Genomic DNA, 6,000 nt, shown 5'->3' with positions numbered 1-6,000 from the left:
CCATGAACAGTTTTATGTATTAAATACAATATATCATTTCCTTTTTATTGGTTTTCCACCTTAGCCTATTAATAACACTTAGTTGCACGTGTTTAACCAAAGGACTCGGGTAGCGAGTCAAATTTCCGGTTCACCTTAACTATTCTAAGGTAACCAGGGCGTTACAGTATCAGTCGATCACGAGCTCGCCTAACTTTTCCTACGCTCAGAACAAGTAAACATTAAGGATGTTTCCACATTCGAACTCACACATTCCGAGCTCGAAACTTTCCCTTCGATACTCCAAAAGAACATTTTTGTGGGTTGAGTTTCATGTTATATTTTCGTAACACGGCGAAGCATTGTTTGAGGTCATCCACATGGTTATTGTTTTGTTTAGATTTGACTAACATATCGTCAACATACACTTCCATGTTGTTACCTATCTGCTCAGAGAACATCCTGTTTACAAGTCTCTGGTACGTCGCTCCAGCATTTTTGAGCCTGAAAGGCATGACATTCTAACAATACAACCCTTTATCTATTACAAAACTCGTATGCTCTTAGTCCGATGCATGCATGGTGATTTGGTTATATCCAGAGTAGGCATACATGAATGACATAAGACTTTTCCCAACTGTGGCATCTACGAGCTGATCGATCCGAGGTAGGGGAAAGCAATCCTTAGGGCATGCCTTGTTGAGATTGAAATAGTCAATACAAGTTCTCCATGTTCCGTTAGGTTTTGGAACCAATATCGGGTTGGCAACCCAATCAGGGTAGAAGGCATCTCGTATAAACCAGTTTGCCTTTAATCTGTCGACTTCTTCCTTCAAGGCTTTCTTCCTATCATCATCCAAGATTCTTTACTTTTGCTGCTTCGGGGGAAAGCTCTTGTCGATGTTAAGTGCATGGATTATCACATCTAGACTTATCCCTACCATATCTGAATGTGGCCATCCTTGTTCTCCCTCAAGAAACAAATTAATTGCTACTTTGTCCTTTCTAAAAGGTTTTTCCCTACCTTCACAGCTTTTAGGGGATCGGCTTCTTCGAGCTTGACTTCTTTGAGCTCCTCTAGAGGCTCGAGGTCAGCCATTTCTTCTATTCTTGGATTGATCTCTTCGTCTATTTTGAAGATTGCCCCATCCTTATTCTGAATTACAACGAGTGTTTGTGCACTTTTCTGCTTCTTCTCTCTAACGGAAATGTTGTAGCATTCCTTCCCTGCGAGCTGGTCCCGTTTCAGAGTCCCGATGCCACTAGAAGTCAGAAACTTGATGGCTAGTTGTCTAACGGACGAAACTGCCCCCAGTCCTACTAGGGCGGGTCTCCCGAGCAGCACGTTATAGGCCAATGGGAGATCCACCACTACGAACTCCATCATCTTGGTTACTGAGACTGGGTAGTCTCCCAAGGTTACAGGGAGTTCGATGGATCCCATACAGGCAATCCCTTCTCCTGAAAAGTCGTACAACATAGTTGCATAGGCTTTTAGGTCGCGAAGCGCGAGACCCATCTTTTCTAAAGTGGCTTTGTAAAGGATATTTACTGAGCTCCCGTTATCAATCAAGACTAAGTGTACTATCTTGTTCGCGAGCTGAAGGGTGATGACCAGTAGGTCATTATGAGGGAATTGTACATGAGATGTGTCATCCTCAGAAGAAGTTATGGGTTGAGATTCAACCCTTTGTTGTTTCGGAGCTCTAGGTTCAGGTTCATAGGGAGACCGGTCACCAGTTTTTAACTCATTCACGTATATTTTCTGGGCATTCCTGCCCGACCCTGCAATTTGGGGTCCCCTTAAGATGGTTATGACATATTCTCCATCAATCAGAGGGGGTCGTTCATCTTCCCTTGCTCGGGAGTTGCTATTTTGGGCAGGTGGTGCAGCTGCTGCCCTTTGGCTGTTGGAAGTATGATTGGGGTTCTAATTTCTTACATACTGCCTGAAATATCCTCTCGAGATCAAACATTCGATCTCATCTTTTAATTGCCTGCATTCATCGATTGTATGATCGACATCTCTGTGGAATCTGCAGTACTTGTTGTAGTCTCTTTTCTCCTTTTGGTTTCTCATGGGGTCAGGTCATCGGAAAGGGACCTGGTTTTCATTAGCTAGGTAGATATTCTCTCAAGCCTCATTGAGCTCAGTATACACCTTGTATACGGAGAAGTATCTTTTCCCTTTCTTCTTCTTTCCTCCATCCGCCTCAGGATTATTCCCTTCATTCTTCTTTCTTTTAGAAGGATTGTCCCCAAGAGGTTTTGATGTCGTAGGGTCCACCGAGGTCAAAGAAGATTTTGCGTTTGTTGTTGTAGTTATGGGCTGGGAGGTCATATTCAATGCTGACCTCCCCTCTTCTACATTAACAAACCTTTGAGCTCGTCGATTGAACTCGGTTAAGAACCTTACAGGCTTTCTTTGCATATCTTCCCATAGAGGACTTCTAGGCATTACTCCAGCTTGGACCGCCATTAAATGGCCACTATCATCAACGTCTCGAGCTCGAACGACTTCTAAGTTAAACCTTGTGAGATAACTTTTGAGTTATTCATTTGGCTATTGTCGAACATTGATCAAGGAAGATACCTCGGGTCTAATGTCGGCCATAGCCTTGAATTGTTTCTTGAAATCTTTTGATAATTGATCTTAAGAATCAATTGAATGTCTTTTATATTTTTCAAACCAGATTTTTGCTGGCCCCGTGAGAGAGGCTGGGAACAGCATGCACCCAAGCTCGTAGCCCGCATTACTGGCTCGCATGATTGTGTTGAACGTACTTAAATGACTGTATGGATCCGAATTTCCATCGAATGGCGGGACATTAGGAATTCTGGATCCTTGAGGAAACGAGGTGCTAGAGATATGCGGGGAAAAGGGCTCGAGTTCTTCGCCAAACTCTTCGTCTTGTTCCCAGCCTCGTTCATTTTGCAAGATCTTGAATGCTCTCTCCAACTGCTCGATCCTTTCTTGGACTGGATCTATCGGACCGTCTAGCCTGAATCAGGGGGAATTGGTTATCGTTGATTACAACTCCAGTTCCATGCCTCGGTGCACGTTTCTTGCACCTGTTGAGGTGATCTCTCAGATCTGGATTCGGGGGATTATCACGTCCCCGATTGTGGTTTAGGTGCTCCCTTAAATTTGGGTGATCTCCTCAATTTCCAACATTCCTAAGCTCTAGGTTGTATATACTCACAGCCTGATCCACTCATCTCGAAAGCTCCGACCTTACTTCCAAGCACACCCCATCCATGTACTGAATTACCAACCACTGCGGCAAGTCTTGTCCAAACCAGAGGCCTCAAGAAGAATGTTAAAATGGGTTGTTGAACTCAGACAGTTCGAGATCACTTATCATTTGAGAATGACCATAAAAGGGTAGGCCCTAACAGACTTCATTGTGGAATGTACGGGAGTGTCTGATGACGAAGTTATAACCACAGCACGCGACCTGTGGAAACTTTATGTCGATGGATCTTCCAACAAAAATGGATCAGGGGCAGGGATTATATTGATCACTCCAACTGGAAGTCGATTTCACACTGCCTTGAGGTTCAGCTTCGAAGAATCTAACAATGAAGCTGAGTATGAAGATCTATTGGCAAGATTCTGAATAACCAAAGAGCTCAAGGACAAAGCAATACATTGCTACAGTGATTCGCAGTTGATTGTCCACCAAATCCTAGGGGAATATCAGGCTCGTGGCATAAGAATGGCCGCATATTTAGAAAAAGCTAAAGAGGCGCTCGAACTTTTCGAGTTCTATACGATAGAGTAGGTTCCCTAAGAATAAAACTCCAATGCGGACGGCTTAGCCAGACTCGCCACATCTAACGAAGTTGATGCACTGAATGTAGTACCAATAGAGCACCTGTCGACTCCCAGTATCAGCAAGCTTGGAAAGGAAGATGTATGCATGATTGAATCTGAACCGACCTAGATTACCCCAATAGTTGATTACCTCAAAACCGGTGTTCTCCCAGCAAAACGGAACAAGGCTCGGAAACTGATGTATCAGATTCCAAGATACACTGTTGTGGAAGGAAGGTTATATCGGAGAGGATATTCTATGCAATTACTCCGATGTGTGACTCCACCCGAGGCCAAGAAAATCCCAGAAGAAATTCATGAAGGATTTTATGGAAACCACACTGGGGGGCATAGCCTATCAAAGAAAATTATAAGACAAGGATACTTCTGACCCACTATCAAAGCAGATGCATTCGAGTATGTCAAGAAATGTGATAAATGCCAGCGATTTGCTACAATTTCGCAAGCTCCACCATCTGAGCTAACCATGATGACCTCCCCATGGCCATTTGCAGTGTGGGGGATCGATCTTATAGGCTCATTGCCAACTGGAAAAGGTGGAGTAAAGTATGTAGTGGTCGCGGTTGATTATTTTATAAAATGGACCAAGGCCGAACCTCTGGCATCGATTACCTCGAAAAAAGTCTTGGACTTTGTGGTGAAAAACATCATCTGCCGATATGGAATGCCAAGGAAAATAGTATCAGATAACGGTACTCAATTCGACAGTGAATTATTCACCCACTTTTGTGAAAAAAATGGGATAATTAAAAGCTTCTCCTCCATTGCCCATCCCCAAGAAAATGGCCAAGTCGAAGTAGTAAATAAGACTCTCAAGAGTTCTATGAAAAAGAAGTTGGAAGAAGCTAAGGGAAAATGGCCCGAGGAGTTGCCCCAAGTTTTGTGGGCATATCGAACTACTGCTCGAACTTCAATAGGACATACCAATTTTTCCCTGGCATATGGATGCGAGGCCATGTTACCAATCGGGATCGAAATACCTACTATTCATAGCCATGCTTATGATCAAGCCTTGAACCAATCCCAGCTCGAAGTAAGTCTGGACCTTATTGAAGAAAGGCGAGATGAAGCTAAATTGAGGAATGCGTTATATCAACAGCAAGCTACGCCATATTTCAATTAGAAGGTTCGGGACAGAAAGTTCAGATTGGAAGACTTAGTGTTAAGATGTGTGTTCCTAGCTATGAGGGACCCAACTACTGGCGTACTTGGGCCTAATTGGGAAGGACCATAGCAGGTTGAGTCAATTATTCAACCTGGTGTATATAAATTGGCAAGATTAAACGGAGAATTTGTACGACGATCTTGGAATGGCGAACATCTACGACCTTACTATCAATAGTGTAGGAATGATGTCTCATGTAACCATGCTTGTCTATCTTTACATAATTTTATTTAATAAAATGTTCGATTTTGCTCAAAATTCATTCTTGTTTCAATGTGTTGTGTTTTTTCTAAACTCTCTTAATTTAATAACCTATGATCACACTCAGAGGATATTAAGGAGGCATCATGGTATAAATATCATAAGTTTGAAAAAATAAATAACATAAATATAGCATACACAAAAACTAACAAATGTCTAGACCGTTAACCCGACATAGAAGTTAAAAGTGTATTCTCAAAATAAGTGTCTAGATATAACCAGATGCGCGAACTAAGATAATTTGGACGTAACCAAATTATTAAAAATAAAGTGTCTTGATATAACCAGATGCGTGAGTTGAGATAATTTGGACATAACCAGATGCGCGAGCTAAGATAATAAAGTGTCTGGAAACGACTAGATTTGCACACTAGTGTGATATGGATATAACTAGATCGAAAAATATATAAGTGTATGGATTATAAACCAAACACAACCTAAATAGGTTTGAAACAAACTAGCTAAAACTGATTGACACAAGTGGGAAAAAGATAAACCTACTTTGAACTAAGTCGATACCGAGGTTGGAATATTTTGCAAGAGGATAGTTTCGACCTTATAACCTCAGGGAGCTACTTGAGAAAAAGGAAAAATGACTAAGAAAACGCAAGATATAACTAAACTACCCATCTTACATACCACTCGAGTACTTTCGAGTGCATGGTAAAAGTAAGGTCCGACCTTGACAAATAACGAGATCAGACATGGATATATCGAGCAAATTGTGCATGAATGCATCGAAACTCAAGCCTAAATC

The sequence above is a fragment of the Humulus lupulus genome, chromosome 7, assembly GCF_963169125.1.
Source record: "Humulus lupulus chromosome 7, drHumLupu1.1, whole genome shotgun sequence".
NCBI lineage: Eukaryota > Viridiplantae > Streptophyta > Magnoliopsida > Rosales > Cannabaceae > Humulus > Humulus lupulus.
Note: the sequence above shows the minus strand (reverse complement) of the source record.